This window comes from Sus scrofa, chromosome 11 (genome assembly GCF_054392235.1).
Source record: "Sus scrofa isolate SSC_HxYL_T2T_F1_AM1 chromosome 11, Sscrofa_HxYL_maternal_Yorkshire_Landrace_v2.0, whole genome shotgun sequence".
Lineage (NCBI taxonomy): Eukaryota > Metazoa > Chordata > Mammalia > Artiodactyla > Suidae > Sus > Sus scrofa.
In genome coordinates this window covers 8,614,808-8,632,574 of record NC_139393.1, presented here as the reverse complement: position 1 = coordinate 8,632,574, position 17,767 = coordinate 8,614,808, and the positions used below count along the sequence as shown (strand labels likewise).

Here is a 17,767-nt window from a genome sequence, read left to right as displayed (position 1 = left end):
ATTATCAATTAAAGATTATCAGTTAAGGAATGGTCCAGTGAGAATCACTGTCAAAGATTGTCAATACTTGAGTTTAAGGATTGTCCAAGGATTGTCACTCCGTGGACACTTGGATTATCAGTACAATAGAGAAGGTGAAAACATTGGACAAATGGGCACAATAACTGATGGATGATCGAAAATGGAGACCTGTTTTTGAGAGGATCAAAGCCTGTGACAGTGAAGACAGAAGTTGTACAACAATAAAAGGCTGTCTGGATCGGGTCTGGATGTTGTCACAGCTCGTGAATGCGGCAGAAACTGTCACTGTGACTAGAAAAGTTTCCGGGGACAGTCCTGCGGTCTCTTACACCCGCCAACTTCCGCACCGTCACGTGCAAGCACCACACGCCGGGGGACTTTGTCCAGTGGACCCGGGATCCAGAGCCGGGATGGATCCAGAGCCTCGCTTGGAGCCCCAAACACAAAACCATCCTCAATGAAGAAGTAGTCAGTTGAGGGCTGAGAACAATTTATGCTACCTAAAACTACCTGATTTTTAAAAAACTGAATGAACTATTTAATATGTTAGTATAAGAACATGTTAATGCTAGTGGTACATAGGGGTTGACTAAAAACTTTTTTCCCAAAAAACTCCAGAGTATTCACTGTTCTGTACAAGAACAGTTTTATATAATAGGAACTGTTCCAGGAATCTGAAAATTAGGAGGACATTCCCCAACTTGTTTCTGAGGCACACATAACTCTAACATCAAAATCAGACAAGGATTGGTTAGTAAAGGAAAATTATGGGACCACGTAACTCATTTATCTACATGAAAAAAAAAAAAGTCTAGACATAATGAAAGTATCCTAGATCCAATAACATAACAAAAACTACATTCTGACCAAGCTGGAATTGTTCTGGGGGAGTGATTACCATTAGAAAATCTCTAAATGTAATTTGTTGCATTAACATAGAAGAACAAAGCACAGACAATCCAAAAGGAGCACAAAGAACATTTGATAAAATCCCCCCTTAATCATGATTAAAAAAAAAAACAAAAAACTCTCAGCAAAGTCACAGTAGGACATCGAGGGAACTCTTTCAGCATGATTAAGGTGATCTACTCAAAACGTACACCTCACGTCGTAATGGTGAAACATTCGAAGCATTCCCTAGAAAATCAGGAATAAAAAAATGGTGCCCCGTACCACCATGTCCATTCCACGTTGTTCTGGTGATAGTGGGGCAGTAAATCCAGAAGAAATAAAGAGGGTTAGAAAGGAGAAAACCGACCTTATTCACGTCTGGTTGGGTAAATAGAAAACCCAAAACAATCTGAAGATTATAATAGTAATAGAAGTAATCCAGTTTAAGATATAAAATTGATATTCAAAAGTCAGTTTTATTTCTATACACGATTTCTGTTAACACAAGTTAGAAAATGTAGTTTTGAGAGAAAAACCAAATTAATGACAGCAACAACAACAACAACAAAAGGGATACATTTTACAAACTGTGTGCAAGACCTCTTAGGATTTTAAATGTTATTGGAAGACATTAAAGATGACTTCAGTGAAAAGATATACCATACTTAATGGAGAAAAGGGTTCAATGTTGTAAAGATATCAGTACTAATATAAAGATTGTAAATTTGTAAACATTGTAAAGATATCAATTTCCATCAATTTATACATTATTTGCAATGCTTGCTTTATAAAATCCACACCGGCATTTTGTTGGAGACACTTGACAACTGATTGCCAAATACATGTAGAAAAGAAAAGGGTGGGAGTTGGGGGTGGGGAAGAAGAGCCAGAAGAAGCTGAGAGGACTTGACCCTACAGAGTTCAGTCTGTCGTAATTAAAACGTTGTTTCACTGGACCTAAGGATAGACGTATTATCAGTAGAACCAAGCAGAGCTCACAGAAAGATTCACACCTACACCAAAACTGAGGGATAGCAGTGGCATGATGCATATGCAGAAAGGACAAGCCCAACTGGATCCCCATCTCACACCTTATACAAAACTGATTCTAGGTATTTTAAAAACTTAAGTATAGGGAGTTCCTGTTGTGGCTCAGTGGTAACGCATTCAACTAGTATACATGAGGATGCAGGTTCAATCCCTTGCCTCGCTGAGTGGGTTAAGGATCTGGTGTTGCCCTGGACTGTGATATAGGTCCCAGATCCCACGTTTGCTGTGGTTGTGGCATAGGCCAGCAGTTACAGCTCCACTTTGACCTGTAACCTGAGAACGATGATATGCTGTGGGTGTGGTCCTAAAAAGCAAAAAAAAAAAGTAAAAATACAAAAATAAGTAAAAACTATATGAAGTAAATCTTTTGAAGGAAATGAAGGAGTGTTTTTACAACACTTGAGTAGAAAACTTTATCTTAAACAAGACCATAAAATACTCAAAACTGTGATGTTAAAACTAAGAACTTTTGTCTTGTGAAAAGACATGATAAAGTGAAAGGAGGAAGCATAAAATCAAGGAGATATTTATAACACAAAATTGACAAGTGATTATTATTCAAATTTTTATAAAAATCTAAAAACACAAGTCCCAGCTGTGGCAGAGAAGGTTAAGTTTTGTCTCTGCAGTGGCTCAGATCACAGCTGAGGTGTGGGCTCAGTCCCTGACTCAGGAACTTCCATATGCCATGGGTGTGGCCAAAAAAATTTTAAATAAGTAAATTAATTAATAAAATAACAAATGAAAACATCCTGCAATTGAATAAAAGAGATAAACCGGTGAGGGGAGAAGGTGGATGGAGAGGAATGGGCAAGAGATTTGAATAGGTGTTTATTTCACTGACGGAGAAAATATTCATCAGCATTTAACTTCCTTAATAATCATGAAACTGCAACTTCAGATCATAAGGAAATATACATAAAATGAGTAGCAACAGCAGCTATTGTTGAGAATGTGTATTAATGGAATTTTTATGTCCCGCTGGTGGGTATACATTGAACTATGCTGAAGAATAACTTGGCACGTCTGGGGAAGCTGAGCAGGTACATGCAGTAACCAGCTACAAACTGTCCCCAGTGTTGCCGCGTACACTCTTCCTTTACTAACTGGACACGTCCACGTTTCAGCTCATCCAGCCCTAGCATTTCAGTCCCTAACATCCCCTTCAGGATGCCAGCCCCTTCCTTCTTCTGTTTCCCTGGCAGGTCCTATCCCAGTTTTACAGATTTCGGGCGGCTGGTCACCCCCTGCCTGTCTTTGTCCCTTCCTTCAGCTCTTGTCATCCGTCCTCTCTGAGACCTTTCATCAAACAGGGGCCAAGGGCTCTTTTACAAAGCAAGTGACCTCCCTTTTCTTTACTGAGTTATATTCCCCTCTTACCTTCTCCGTGAAAGCCTTCCCCACTACGTGCAAGGAGAAGTAAAACCGCTTCATTTTGCCCATCATCCCAGGGGTATATGAATACTGTTGCTGTCAGTGACAAAATGTGGGAGACACACTCTAGAAAGTATTGCCAGGCTACTCTGTAGAGGGTCCATTTCACACTGAGGCTTCCCCTAACATTTGGTAGCTGCTGGCGTCCGATGAGACCTTCATTTTAAACGCCACCCCCACCCCCGCCAGTGCAGTGGCAGCACCTAGTCCTCCTCCAGCACAGCTGGGGCGCTGGGCCCTCATCCACACCCTCATCTCATTCCAGCTCCACGGCCTCACCCTGATGGTCCTTCTTTCCCAACCCTCTTCTCTCTCTAGCTCCGGGGCTGTTGCGGTTTAGGGACGGTAGGGTCCGGTTCACCTAGTTCTCTAGCTCCCACCCACGCGAACCTTAATTTGTGACGTATCCCATCCTTTCTTCCAAAAGATTTCTGAGGCAGTTGCTCCGAGACTGGCCTCCGTCCAGGTGCCAGGACTCTTCCTTCCTTCCGCCCTTTCTGTGTCCCCTCCACACGCTGACCTGGTGGGTAGTCTGGGGCCTCGCTCATCTCCCACCAGAATGTAACCCCTGTTGTCTGAAGCAAAAACTGGCAGCCACCACCTCCTCACTATGACCAGCCTCCTGAGGTTAGAAGAATAATCCCAAAAACTAGCATTTCACGGGTGCATAATGTGTTTGGAATTATTTTTAAAGCCCTTTACGGTTACCATGAGAAAGCCAAGGTTTAAAGAGGTCGTTTTGCTAGTACTTGGTGGAACAAGCATTCTAATCCTAACAAACTAACACCAGAGACCTTAAAATCTTGAATTCTGCACTGAAAAACAAGAAAACTATACAGTGCCTGATTTTCTGTGAAGTGCTCAGTGAGTACTAAGTGAGTCGTGAAGCTGGCTGGCCATCCGTAGATGCTCTCAAATTCTAGTCTCTCAATCAGTTTATGTGTCTTAGGAACAATTCTTTCTTCTTAGGGAAGGATGCCAGGAAAAGTACCTTTTAATTTTTTTTTTTTTTTGTCTTTTTGCTATTTCTTGGGCCGCTCCCGCGGCATATGGAGGTTCCCAGGCTAGGGGTCCAATCGGAGCTGTAGTCTCCGGCCTACGCCAGAGCCACAGCAACGCGGGATCCAAGCCGTGTCTGCAACCTACACCACAGCTCACGGCAACGCCGGATCGTTAACCCACTGAGCAAGGGCAGGGACCGAACCCGCAACCTCATGGTTCCTAGTCGGATTCGTTAACCACTGCGCCACGACGGGAACTCCCCTTTTAATATTTTTAATGTTATATCTGCCATCAAGGAAAAAGACAACCGACTAAAGAAAATATTTGCCAATCATATATAAAGAACTGACACAGCTCAATGACAGCAACAACAACAAACAATCCAACAAACACATGGGCAGAGGAACTGAATAGACATTTTCCGAAGAAGACACATGGTTGACAGGCACATGAAAAGATGCTCAGCACCACTAATCATCAGGGAAATGCAATGAGATACCACCTCACACCTGTTCGAACAGCCACCATCAAAAAGGTAAAAAATAACCAGTGCTGGTGAAGATGTGGAGAAAAGAAAACCCTGTGAACTATTAGCGGGACTGAAAATTGGTGCAGCCACTACGGAAAACAGTTTGGAAGTTCCTAAAAAAAAAAAGTAAAACTAGGAGTTCCTGCTATGGTGCAGAAGGTCAAGGATCCAACAGTGTCGCTGCTAAGGAACGAGTTTGATCCCCGGCCTGGAGAACTTGGATTCATAATATTAAAAACACCCGAAAAAAAGAAATCTCCAGGTCTTGATGATTTCATGGCAGAATTCAACCAAGTGCGTGAAGATGTAACACCACTTTTCCACAATCTTCTCCAAAAACTGGAAGCTAAAGGAGCACTTCCCCACTCCTTTTATGATGCTAGCGTTAACCTAGACAAAAATGGCACAAAAGGAAAACTGCAGATCCATAGCCCTTGCAAAAAAAATAAAAAAATCACTTGGTCTTCTTGCTCATATCCAGGTATGAAGGAACTCTGTCGCCTTCGTGAGCTTTGCCTGGGTTCCTGATCCCTGTCCAGCAACTTCCCTCTTTGCTCATGACCTTTCCCTGCTGGCCCTGTGCCAGCATCTCAGCCCCTTTAGCACAAGAGTGCTGCCCCCTTGTGCTTGTGCACTCTGGGAACCCATTTTGAGGTCTGCCCGGTCCAAGTGTGGGCATAGCAAATACCCAGAATTCTTTAACGTAGGGGTGTGTGTGGGAAGAGGGAGTTGTATTCTGAACAGGACCGAACACATCCTTGGAAATGAAAAATTACAAGTGGTTTGTTATGTGCATGTGAAAGGGTAGAGCTGGGGAGCCTTAGCGCTTATGACCTCTGACCCAGAGGTCAGCTGCAGCGCTCCCGGCGACCTCGCCTCCTAACTGCCGTGGAACATTGACAGTTCTTAACTGCCCCTGAGAACAACGTCCAGCCACATCTCCTGACGCACCTGGCAGAGCAGGAGCTCTGTAGGGACATTTGAAACTAGTGTATATGCAGATAGTTCTGCTGGACCGAGCCCCACAAAGGAAATCAGATTGAAGGCACATGCTCCGTGTGTCCTGAGAGAAAAGTCCCTGAGTATAAAGATGGAGAAGGCAGGGCTCATCTGGCCTGTGCTCCCCTGAGCCGGCTTCTCCCCACCTACCCCTTCCCCGGGAAGGGCGTGCCCTCCAGAGGGACAGGCTGGGTCCCTCCCACCCCGGTCTGAACAGAGTCGTGACCCAGAGGAGGTGGGCAGCAGCGTGGGGAGTGGCTGGGAGAGAATGGAGCACACGGGATGGGCTTTCCTGATAGAAGCCACCATGCCTCCTTCCAGAAACTGCTGGAAGAAAAGTGAAGTTAACTTTCCTAGCAGTAGGAACACTCAGATTACAAATGAAAACACACTTGAAAATCCTGTGGCACATTTTAGAAGAAAGCTCATGGGGCGGGGCCGGGGTGGGGGGACAACAGGATTTTTAGTGGTAAAAGAGGCGGGAGAGGCCAGAGCAGGGAGGTCGGCTGGGTCCCCTCACGTGGCCTGGGCGCCCTCCGCAGCAAATGGAACTGGCTCTGAGCTCAGGCGGATGAGGAAGCGGTCTTGGCGTGAACCCAGAGTTGTTCCCTGCCGCAGGACGAACGGTGGCCTTGGCCAGGGTGGACAAGGGAGTCGTCCGGTGCAGTCGGTTTGCTCCTCCTCTTGTCTACATGGATCCCATCTTCACCGGCCGCCCCTTCCTGCCTGTGCCCCCATTTCTGAGACCTGGACGTGGCTTAGGCAGCTGCTCACAGGACAGCCTTCGTGTACAGTGGCCTTCCCCTGCCCTTCGTGACAGAATCTGCTTCCGTCCCTAGGTCGTGTGCGGTCTGCTGTGGCTGCAGCAGGGCCGCCCTCCGTCTGCAGCCCAGGTCTGCTGGGCTTGGTCCTGTGCTCTCTCTCTGGCAGTTGCATTCTCTTGGGGACCCAGCTTCTCCCTCCATGCTTCAGTCATCAGAGAGGTGATTTCAATCCAGCTCAGCAGCTGAATAGTAGCTCAAAAAAACGAGAGAAAAGGGGGAGAGAGTTTAAAATTTTTAGCATAAAAGATCAGTGCCTGCTTGAAATTAGAGGTGGACACCCATCCATGTTCACAACCAACCAAAGTCTGCGAGCCTCTGTCTAGCCTCCCACCCTCCTCTTGCCATAGGGGCTGATGGCCAATGCATTTGGCCAAGTGTGTGCCCGTAATTAATGCAGACCTCCGCAGAGCAGGTCCCTAGACCCAACTGCCCACCACTGGTCATTTTGCTTCTTTGTTTCTTAACTTGCCACCCTGTATCCTGACAACTAACCTGCCGGTAACCTAGTTCCTTACCTGGCCTAGACTCTTGCTTCCCTCCCTGTTCCTTTGCAGGGGACCCTGGTCACAGAAGTCTGGCTTCACAGGAAGAGGGGTGTGGACAGTGTTGCCATGGTGTTGAACCCCAGAAGTCAGCTGAAGTTAAGAGGGGAAAGGAGACCCCATAGGTTCATGTAGACACGTCTGGAGTTTGGCAAAGGCCTCACGTGGCTCCTGGTTCTTATTCTGCTGGACTGATGAATTTGAGGAGGTCACTGACTTTCTGACCGTGGCTCCTTGTCCAGATTCCAGGGAGGATGGGGAGCGGCTGGAGAGGGTGATCCCCGGGGACTCTGTGGGTCTGGAGATCCAGAGGCGGGACCGCAGTGACCGGGAGGAGGTGCCGAGATGGCCCAGACTGCTGTCTTACACCGGCCCCGTCTCTGCGGCCAGGGAGAGCTCTTGGGGCCGGCGTCTCCCTGTGTCTCCTGACTTCTGTGGCTCCTTAAGCTGCTTGCTCCCAAGCCTCAGGGCCCCAGAAAGACCCCTGAGATTTCGTTCCTTTACCCAGTGGCCGTCGCTGCCCCCTTTGCCGGCAAGTGGCACCGCATTGACTGGAAAACTTCCTGGCTGTAAAACAGACGTTCAAGGCTGATGCAAGAACAGCCTCATTTTGTCATCTTTTTCTCTTTTATTTTCACTTTTTACTTAAAAATCATCTCTAATTTAAAAAAATGTATATGTTATGAGGTGAATAGCACTCTGCACCTTAAAACCTTCGATAAGGCCCCATTGCCAGTGCACTGCATTAAAAAAACTCCTTGGCAGGAAATGCACAATTCTTCACACCCTGGCCCCGTCCTTCCTTTCCAGGGCTGTCTTCTGTCGCTTGTTCCCGCTCCGGCTCCGTCAGAGAGCCTGGAACCTGCTACATACCCTCACGCCTCTGAATTTTCGCTCGGGTTGCGGTTGCGTCGCCGTCCCCTGCCTCTAGAGCTCGCCGCCGCCGTAATTGCGCCGTTTTCCCTCGTGCCCGCTCCTCCCGGAAAGGCACCTGTCCTCCCCTCTCCGACTCTAGATGGCCCTTCACTGAGCCCCCGTTTTGCGCACAGTCTTATTAGGTGACTTTCCTGCGTGTCTGTGAAAACTTGTAGAGCCGTAGGCGTGGTTCTTCCATTTGTCTTCTGCTCCTCGTGGCGCGCGATGTACACACAGTGGCCGTTCAGCAACGGCTGGATGAACACCCAGGGAAAGACGGCGCACAAGCCAACCACCCCTTCTGAAGGCGCTCCAGCCTTAAATTTTCTAAACCTGCCACATCCCTCTCTTGACCAGACACTTTCCATCTTGCGTGTCCGCACTGCCTTTAGTGTTGAGGTGGATGGGTCAGCGTGGTTGGTGCTGCTGCCAATCCAGCTCGGAAGCCAGTCTTCCCGGCACGGACCATGGAGGGCAGAAGTGCCCCAGACATGGCTTTCAGGATGCCCGGGTCTGGCACCCTGAGTGAGGTTAGACTCCGACGCCAGAAGAGCAAAAAAAGCAGGGAGCCGCCTGAAGCTAAGCTGCCAAGAGAATCTGTCTAGTTTGAAATCGAGCTCATCATATTTTTAGACACACTGTATTATTCAAAGTTTGAAGTGGAGTTTTTAAGAAAAGTGACCGAAGAGGTAGCTCCATACAGCTTCTATTTTGCTGGGTGTCTTTTAAGTGGCCAATCATGTCTTAGACGTCTTGGTTTATCTGCCTTCTCAGAAGAAACCCAACTGGGCTTCCATTCCTGTGATTTCCCTCAGGAATGAGAGACGAGGAAGATTTACTGCGGGTAATTGAAAAATTGAAAGCAGAGTGAGTTTTAAGGTATTAATAAGGAAGCTGGCGATAGCAGTTTAAATAGTTCTTACCCGCTATTCCCAGAATATATATTATAAATATTTACATAATGTGGGTAATAGCATCAGAACGCAAACCCTCTGTGCTCTTATGTTTGAAAGAAATAGACTTGAAATGAATGGTGTACTTTTCTTGACTGAAGAAAACCTTCAATCCCAAGCTACAAAATGCTACAAAATCATTAATATGTGCTGGAGTGGCCACCTTTGCTCGTATTCTTTCCTGGCCTCCTTCAGTCTTTCAAGATAGAACCAAAAAAACCCAACTGCCTAGTTAGGGTAAGTTCATCCTGCTGAGAAATGCAGCTTTTTCTAGAGCAAAAATAAACCATGAATTCAACTCCTTATCAAGATTTGGGGCTTATGAAGTTTCCTGGGTCTTGGACTGTTAACTCGTTTCCCAGAAATAATATCAAAAGACACCAGTTCCTTTCTCCTTAACATGATTAAAAGCTATTTGATTCGAAAGTGCTGTGAGAGGGAGCCATGCACATGCTCATCACAGCCCGAATCTCTTCTGGAGAGATGCTGGGCGGCATTGTGCAAAGTGTCCAAGACAGGGGGGTTTTAATCCTGCAGGCAAGTTCCACTGGATAAAATTTAAATTGTCGAGAGGACTTCCAATTTAAAATTTCCATCTGATTTTTTCATCTTATGAGTGTGTGATTGCAGAAATGTGGACATTAAGTTATAGCACCATCACCTTTACCTGGAACACTCTTAACGGTTCTCCCCAGCTCCCGTCTCTCGCCCTCTGCTCTGCAGTGCAGGCCACAGTCTCTCTCTGGGATGCAGAACTGTTGTCACTTCTCTATTTAAAATCCCTCAGAGGTGTCCATGGCTCTTAGGACCAAGTCCCAAAGGTCCTCCATTGCTCTTAGGATGAAGTCCAAATTCCTTATCGTGGCTTCCAGACCCTGCTGGACAGCACTGCGTATCTCTCCAATTTCTTCTGTCTTTCCCACCTCTGACCCCAGTGTCACCACACACCTCTGCTTTCCAGCTGTATGGAAAACCCCTGAATCCTCTCTTCCCTGTTTCCATGTCGTCAGCATTTCGTTCCTCCTCCTCCTCCTACTCCTTTAAATTAGACGTGACTTCATATGCCCATGTTTGCACAAACACACGTAAGAATGAATGCATTGGGTGATGGGAAGAATAGGATTTAACTCTTATTAACTACACTACAAATTCTGTAGTGATCTTACTGGTCAGCATGTAACCTGCAATCCTAAACACTGTCGTATTTTTGTTTCGATTGCCACCGCCACCCCGCCAAGTCATGTTTGAAGGTTTGACGTATTATGAACCAAGTTCTCGTTCCAGTTAAAAGCAGCCGTAATGTGTAGCGTGTTCTGGCCATCTCTCTCGATGTCTTTAATTGTACACGAATGAGATTCGATGTAATTGCTCCATCTGTCTGTGTTTGACTTGGCTTGGTCTGGACTATGTAAAAAAATAAGACAGTAACATAAAGAAGACATTTAATTCACCAAAAAGATAACTGAATTTTCTCATTTGCTAAAATTGAACAGGAGACTAATCTAGGGGAATAATGAAATATAATTCATCTGACCAATTTTTAATAGATTTCATAGTTCCCATATATTTTTAAACAAAGTATTTTAGCACTTTTTGAAGTTTCATAGGAAAACTGTTTTGCATCTGGACACATCACCTCTCTCTACCTCTAAGCTTTTGCTTTCAACTATTGAAATTCAGGGTCAGATATAGTAAAAATTCAAAAGTTTTCTTGGGTATTATTTGTTGACTTAAATATGCACAACCTGAAAGTTGAGGGTTAAGTTTTATTTGGAGACAACATCAACAAACTGTAATACCAGCTATTAATTTTCATCCTGAATGTTTCCTAGTTCTCTATGAATCTAAAATTAATCGTGGCCAGTTACCTTCTGTATTTTTGAGAATTTATATAAGCACTTAATTTCCTGTAAGCCAATTAAGTAGAGCTCATTTACCATTTATGTTTGATAATGAATACCATTTAAAAGTTAAGCCATGTATAATACACATACAAACACAGACACAACCAGGGCTCTCACAGATTCATATTCTAAACTTAATCATGCGTCAGATATCACAAATAAAACTCACTAGTGTGAAGTAACAGTTGGAAGAAGTTTTAAAAGACTTCTTTTTGCCCTTTTTTTTCAGTCTCAGGAAGTAGAGAAAGTCTGGATGAGATAAGCCTTCCTGACAGAGGCGCAGGGAGGGGAAGCAGGTTCCAGCAGAACTTTGAAAGGATTTTCTTTTTCCCTGTCTTTCAAGCAACTGCGTATGTAATAAGAGCCCATTCTGGGTCTTTTCAGTAGCTTCAGCTCCCTTACATGTCTCGGGTCTCCCAGTGGCACATAGGATACCACGGGTCCTCGGATCACTGAGTGGCCAGTTCTTTATTTGGTTTAATTAACAAGTGGGCTTCCCTATGGGACCCCTGCCTGGCGTGAGGACTCAGCCTCCACCACCCTCAGTAAATTTCTCGGTCACCTGAGAAAACTGTAACCTGCCAGGAGAATTCTTGTTCATTTCTTCAGAGCAAAAGGCTCTCATATAACACCTTTCCCTTTATCTCAGCAAACTCTATTCATGCAGCCAAATTGAGACAAAGCATCAGGTCAGCCTCTTAACTAAACATTCAGCCCAGACCACTCAGTCTCTTCAGCTGAGCCAATCACAGTATCTTTCCGTCAAGCCCCAGTGTCTCCACTGTTGGGGTGTAGTCCCCAGTATTTCTCAACCCCCACCCCAAGCCAAGACCCCCAATGTCTCTCCTGACAGGTGCAGTCCCCAGTATCTTTCAACCAGGTCCTCCCCTAGCATCTCCCCCGAGGGGGTATTCCCTGGCCAGCTTCCCCCCAACATCTCTGCTGAGGGGGTTTTCCCCCTGGTATCTTTCAGCCAGGCCCCCTTCGGTCTCTTTCAGCTGAGGGGGCAGGTACCTGTTACACAGAGCTGAATGAAACTCAGAATCGTCCACCAATACAGAAGATCTGAGATGACTCACCCCAATTCGCCTGGACTCCCGGCGAGGAGGAGATGGATGGGCACCGGGGCCCTCTGCTGGTACCAAGGCTCCATGTCCTCCGAGAGTTCAGGCGAGAAATCTGCTCTGGGTCCCTTGTGTCTCGGTCGCCATCACTGTTGACTTTAAAAAATATGCACAACCTGAAAGTTGAGAGATAGGTTTTATTTGGGGCAAAATTCGGACTTAAGCCTGGGAGACGGCATCCCAGGTAACCCTGAGAAACTGCTCTGCTCGGAAGAGGTGGGGGGCAGGGGCTGGGGCAGGACAGATGGGCAGGTGACAGGAACCAAAGATCACAGAAAACTGTTAAACAAGCTCAGGAATTGAGTGTGTTTCTGAGGGAAGTCGCAGAGGCCTGGGCTTCCTGGAACTGCTTTGACGGGCACCTGCGCTCTGGGGCAAGAATCCTGGGTGTTCACAGCCTGGCTTCCCTCGGGGCATTCCTTTGTGGCTCATGCCCTGGGAGGGGGCGGCATTGGCAGATGACCGTGACAGCCTTTGTTTTGTCCACTTAACTACAGCCCCTGTGGGCTCTGAACTACTGCCCCCCCAAAGCCCAGGGGAGAGACCAGTGTACCTGATAAAAGGGAGAGGCGGCATGTGTGGCCACGCACACATTTCACACAAGTGTGCTGCTGGCCTTGCGAAGGTTCTCCCCCTCGCAAGGAGCAGACATCACCTCTAAGGATTTTAGCGTTTTTCTAGATAGAAGATGGAAGCCTGGGGCACATAAAGATCTTCTCCTAAAAGGTGTCTGACCATCTGGAGACCTGGTTTTCCAGTTTTCCCAGAGCACAGAGTGCTTCACTCCTGATTTCGGCCCTGAGCTCCGCTGGGGGTGGCGGGTGGGGGAGCAGAGTCGGCAGGTGCAGTGGCTCCGGATTGAACCCATGTAGAGGCAGATGGCAGGGGATGGCAAGTGGCAGACTGCACATCCTGTTGCCAAAACATCCTATTAATGATCTGAATGCTTAAATTTTCAATTTTAATGCCAAGAAAGCATAGCCTTAGGTGAGTCAACGTGGCATTCAATAGGCTTTTTCTGAGTATTTGCTGTATTTCCAGGCTTCCCTCCTGGAAAGGGCCCTGTTTACATGGAGCTACTTGAGAGACTATGAGGCGAGCCCGGGGTGTGGAGGAGCAAGTTGCCTCAGACTCCTGGGTGATCAGACTCTCGAAGGCTGGGCTCTCCTGCAGCAACCCATTGCTTCGTGTAGTGCTGGCTTCTCCTCGTTCTTCCCACTCCAAGCTGCACTCTGAGCTGCGTGGCAGTGCCCAGATTGGGTAGGGATGGCATAGGCACAGGTAGTTGTAGAAGTCCCGATAAGGGAAACTTAGGGGACGTGGGGAGATGCCCGTGAGTTAATAATGGCTCAGGAAAGCCATCGGCACAGGGCAGCCTTGCTCGACTCCTGGAGGTGCGAGAATTGCCCCAGGTCGTTGGGTGGGGAATGGGATGAGGCCTGCATCCAGATTCAGACCAAGGTCAGGAGGTTGAGGCCCGCCCTTCTGCTGATTTGAATACACACCTCACAGAGACTCGGGAGGAGCTGCTGCCCCCCGAAAGGAAGAGGCGGGCTTTTCCAGCCCCCACTCCCCCTGGAGGATAAACTGTAGCCCGTTGGATCCTCAGGGCAAAGCTTCCAGGCCTGCCAGCTTGCACCTCGCACAAGCGTCCTATTTCTTGCCTTTCACTTTGTCTCTCACTGACTTCCTTCTGCGCGGAGACATGAAGAACGTGAACCTCAGTGAGTCCAGACACAGGGTGAGGGATTCTGATTTAAAACCGTGGGCTCAAGTCCCAGTCTGGGTTTAGGCTGGGTTCGAGTCGCGGCACATGCGTTCAAGTCCCAGTCTGAGTTCTGGCTAACTTCAGGCTCTTAGTGCCTGAAGATCAGTTTCAAGATTGCAGGTATCCTCTGTATTGCGATGCTTTTGGAGAAAGACTCCCAGGATGGGGCATGAGGGAGGGTTTGCAGTGTTGAGTTCCGGACGTTACTTCTTAAGGACTTCCCCACATCAAGGGTTGTCTGATCAAGGTTGTTACCCAGCCACAGGCTGCTACCCAGGGCCCCAGTTTCCAGTAGCCCAAGACTTCTTAGTTGAGTGGTTGCTGGGGGCTCTGCTCTGGGCCAGGGCCAGGGGTGGCCTTGATAGATCACCCACAGCCCCTGCCCACTTAGAAAATCCTACATCCAAATGGCACATCCCTGTGCCTCCTGCTGCCTGGTGCCCACAGAGGTGCCCCATTAATCCTGCATTGGAGCATAAAGGGGAAGCTTTTGGAAATGGACACAATTTATCCTAAGATAGACTTTGTTCTTGAGAACAAAGTCAAAAACAAGATTAAACCAAACAAGAATTCATCCACTAAGGTCCCAGAGCGAATAAGAGCATTAAGCTTCGGTAGAAAATAAAACCTCACTGGACACATGTAAAACTTAGGCTGTCTGCCAAGAACAGGTTGCCGTGGTGTCTCTGCCCGTCTAGTGCTGGGGCCGCGGGAAAGAGCCCAGAGACATGGGAGACGAGAGGACCAACAGGTCCAGTGTCTGATTGGGAAAGGGGGCTGGAAGATGTAGACGTAACCAGACGGTGACCTCCTAGGTGAGCCGGTCCCCCCATGCGGACAGCTGTCCCTTTGTCCTGAGGAGGAGCTCAGGATGGGAGAGCAGGTCCTGGGGGACCTTCCAAAGCTGGGGACGAGGTGCTCCGGGGAGAGCAGCTTGCTGCCAGAGGAAGTTCCTTTTCCGAGAGCCACACCAGCTCTACCTGGATGGGAGAGAGGCCGGCCACTGGGAGGAAGGAGAGGGATGAGACCTGCAAGATGCTCCCAAGATACCAGTAATATCCTTGCCGTGACCTTGGCAGTGGGTACACAAGTGTTGGTTTTACAGATATTTGTTAAACTGCATGTGTTTATGCACTTTTCTGTATGTTTTATTTTACAACATAAATAATGTTAAAAAAAAAAAAAAATACCAGAGCGTAAGAGCAAGCCCCTTCCCTGCGGTTTAGTAACTGTAGGACTTTGGGCAGTAAAATTCGACTAAAAGCTGTTGAATGCTGGCTGTGTCCTTGTTCTAAACTCCACCCTGCAGCAGGCAGTCCCCTGTGTGAGATATTATTGTGCCCATTCTACAGATGGAGAAATTCCCCTAGCACAGTGAAGGGACCTGCCCCTAACGACACGCTCTTTGAGAGGCAGAGCCAGAGCCTGCCACCCCGCAGCGATGCAGGAACATGCCCTCCAAGGCCAGCTGGCTGCTGGCACTGCCACCCAGGCAAAAGCACACTGTCGTGGTATCCCTGGAGATGAGTTCAGAGAAAGGTCATTTTATGAGGTTGTAATCCCGAGATGTCATCTTTGCAGCACAGTTTAAAAGAGCACTAGCATCACTGTGATGATTCCACTTTGTGTTCTGACTCAACATGAGCAGTGTTTCTGCTGGGTCGTATAAAGAAAAATACCTGAGATACATTCTGGCCAGAAGAGTTTAAAGTGGTTCGGGTGGTTTCTGTTTTGGTTCAAGGGCGAATCACAATACGGGATGGGCAGTAGGCTCTCTCTGTGGCCCCTGGCTTGGCCTCTGGCTCTAAGCGATGCACCAGTCAACCCTTGAAGGCCCCCCTACAATTGTCCCTCTACCCCTAAAGAGCAGTGGCTTGGAAGGGCCCTGGGTTCTGGTGACCCTGGAGAGTTGCAGCTGGCAGAGCATAGCTCTTCCCACCTGGACACATGGCTCAGCACGTGGGGACGGGGCACTGCCGAAGCATTTCTCTAGTTGCTGACTCCTGCCATGCAGACGAGGGCAGGACAGCTGTGCAGGGGTTGAGGTCCAGGCCTCTGGGGACATGGGTGACTGCCAGTGACCGTGTGCTTGAGCCATATCCCCAGTCCTGTGGAAATGGCTACTGCCCAGCATTGCGTCTGGTTCTCCGGGACCCCTGTGCTCATAACCCCAGTGCTCTCCTGCCGTCCCCACGCTTCCCAGAAGAGCAGGGTGCTTAGGTCTGGATATAAGTGGTAGAAGGTTGGAGGGCACACAAGCCACTAGATAAAAGGTGGACATTTGCCTAAAGTAGTCAATTAAATACTGTTAAAATTGTACAATTGTGCCAGTTGCCCAATGCTGAGAGCTCCCCGGGTGTCTGAGCCTTGTTTGGGCCACAGCTCTAAGAACAGCAGCAGCTTTGGCCCGAAGTGGCTGAGAGCGATCAGTTAGGAGAAAGTTCATGCCCAGGGGCGCTGTGCCAGCCTCCCCGCCTTGGCTCTGATGTGACAAGGAGCCAGGGCACGACACCTGACATGGGGGGGGGGGCGGGGGCAGCCAGGTCCACTCTTGGGCTGCAAGGCTGGGCCTGGGGTCGCATGTCCAGGTGCTGTGGTCCTGCTGCTTGGGACCTACCCTGGGGCCCTGGAAGCCCAGACCTCCATCTGTCACTGGCGTGAGCTCCTCTCCCTGCGGTCCCTATCCACTTTGCCCGCACCTGTCATCATTCAGACGCAGATCTTGTTTGCTGGGCCTGTCCCCCGGCCGTCAACCTGAGCCTGCTGTTGCGATTTGTCGGTGTGGAGGGAGCACAGAAATAATACACCTGGACACACACACTGTGTCCTGAGTGACAGATTGCCTGAATTTTTAGACAAGGAATTTCAAAACAGAATCAGCGCTTCCAGGCAGCTCTGGGCTGGCCTGGGGCGACATGTGGCAAGTGTGGGTGGAGCCGAGATGGGGAGGTGATGTAAATTCGTTCTCCTCTGCCCTTAGGAACATTTGCTGCAAAAGCTTGAAGAGCTGAGTCCCCAGGTCCAAGGGATGGGCGCGCTCTTGATGCAGCGCTGCCCCCACCCCCAGGAAGGGCGCGGCCGTGGCCGTGGCCAGGGGCCACAGGCTCCTCCTCCCCCAGGGCTCACGTCGCAGCCCAGCCACCTGCCCTGCGGTCTCGGGCAGATGTCATCTCAGCATCTCATTTTCCTCCTCGGAGAAAATGGAGATGGTACTAGGAGAGCCGACCTCGTAGAGTTGTTGTGAAGATGAAACGCATCGTCCGTGCGGGGCTCTTGGGAGGCCTCTGGCGTAGAGCGAGTGCTCGCTCGGTGGGAGGACCAGGACAGCAGGAGGAGACCCGCTGCGGAGAGGGCTTCCTCCCAGGGACCCCAGCCCGCCTCTGGGGCAAGGTCTCCTCCCTCATGTGTCCTCTGATTGCTTTCCATGGTCTGGAGCGTTTTCATCCATGTTCTTAAAGCCATGAGCAATCGCAGGGACTTTTGGAGGAAGACACTTCTCAGCTCCCTCGGGCCCCGGGATGTCACAACTGCTTCTCTTCTTGTTTTCTCACAGAAGCGCGTGACCCCCACAGAGCAAACAGCCCTTCTCAAGGGGAGAACCTGGTCTCTGGATGTCCGTCCGGCCTCATCTTCTGGGATGTTCCTATGTTCCCTTTCCTGCAGATCCCCACTTTAGAGGCTTTTTAATACTAGATAGAAAGGGGGTGGGGGGGACAAGAACAAACCCAGCTTTTTTATTGGATGCTGAAATGATTTCCGTAGACGCGGGAAAGGCCACATGGTCTTGGCTCAACAGTGTCACGAAACGCTG

General features: G+C 48.6%; 1 long non-coding RNA gene across 2 annotated transcripts in view; it reads left to right on the top strand.

The window, feature by feature from the left end:
- LOC146398511 (uncharacterized) overlaps positions 1 to 17,767 on the top strand; it is a 242,919-nt gene that overhangs the window by 215,970 nt on the left and 9,182 nt on the right. Inside the window, exons 4-5 of one of the 2 annotated variants that reach the window (XR_014819150.1) lie at positions 11,294 to 11,414; positions 12,063 to 15,224. The exons of the other annotated variant lie outside the window; for it this stretch is intronic. This is a non-coding gene — a long non-coding RNA (uncharacterized LOC146398511). Of the gene's footprint in view, positions 1 to 11,293; positions 11,415 to 12,062; positions 15,225 to 17,767 lie in introns of those variants that run through there. 2 annotated transcript variants of the gene reach the window in all.